Below are 633 nucleotides of genomic sequence, written 5' to 3' on the forward strand. Positions count from 1 at the left end.
AAAAATACCCCAAAAATACCCCAAAAAATATCCCCAAACCACCCCAAAAAATGTCCCAAAAACCACCCCAAAAGTACCCCGAAAACACCCTGCTTCAAGGATGCTGAGTACAGTGAGTGCGACCCCAAAAACATCCTAAATATACCCCAAAAAATATCCCAAAAACACCCCAAAAATACCCAAAAAACACCCCAAAAAATATCCCAAAACCACCCCAAAAATACCCCAAAAATACCTCAAAAAATATGCCAAAAACACCCCAAAAATACCCCAAAACCACCCTGCTTTAAGGATGGTGAGTACAGTGAGTGCGACCCCAAAAATATCCTGAATATACCCCAAAAAATATCCCAAAACCACGCCAAAAATACCCCAAAAATACCTCAAAAACCACCCCAAAAATACCCCCAAAATACCCCAAAAAACACCCCAAAAATACCCCGAAAAATACCCCAGAACCACCCTGTTTCAAGGATGCTGAGTACAGTGAGTGGGACCCCAAAATGTCCCAGAAATACCCCAAAAATATCCAAAAAACACCCCCAAAATACCTCAAAAATACCCCCAAAAATACCCCCAAAACACCCCAAAAGATATCCCAAAAAACACCCCAAAAATACCTCAAAATGTCCC

The 633-nt window shown here is 41.2% G+C and overlaps 1 long non-coding RNA gene across 1 annotated transcript in view; it reads left to right on the forward strand.

The window, feature by feature from the left end:
• Nucleotides 1-88: 88 nt before the first annotated feature.
• Nucleotides 89-633, forward strand: part of LOC115949194 — a 1,506-nt gene continuing 961 nt past the window's right edge. The window contains exon 1 of the long non-coding RNA XR_004082789.1: nucleotides 89-112. This is a non-coding gene — a long non-coding RNA (uncharacterized LOC115949194). The remainder of the gene's footprint in view (nucleotides 113-633) is intronic.

Source organism: Geospiza fortis, unplaced genomic scaffold (assembly GCF_000277835.1).
Source record: "Geospiza fortis unplaced genomic scaffold, GeoFor_1.0 scaffold4834, whole genome shotgun sequence".
NCBI lineage: Eukaryota > Metazoa > Chordata > Aves > Passeriformes > Thraupidae > Geospiza > Geospiza fortis.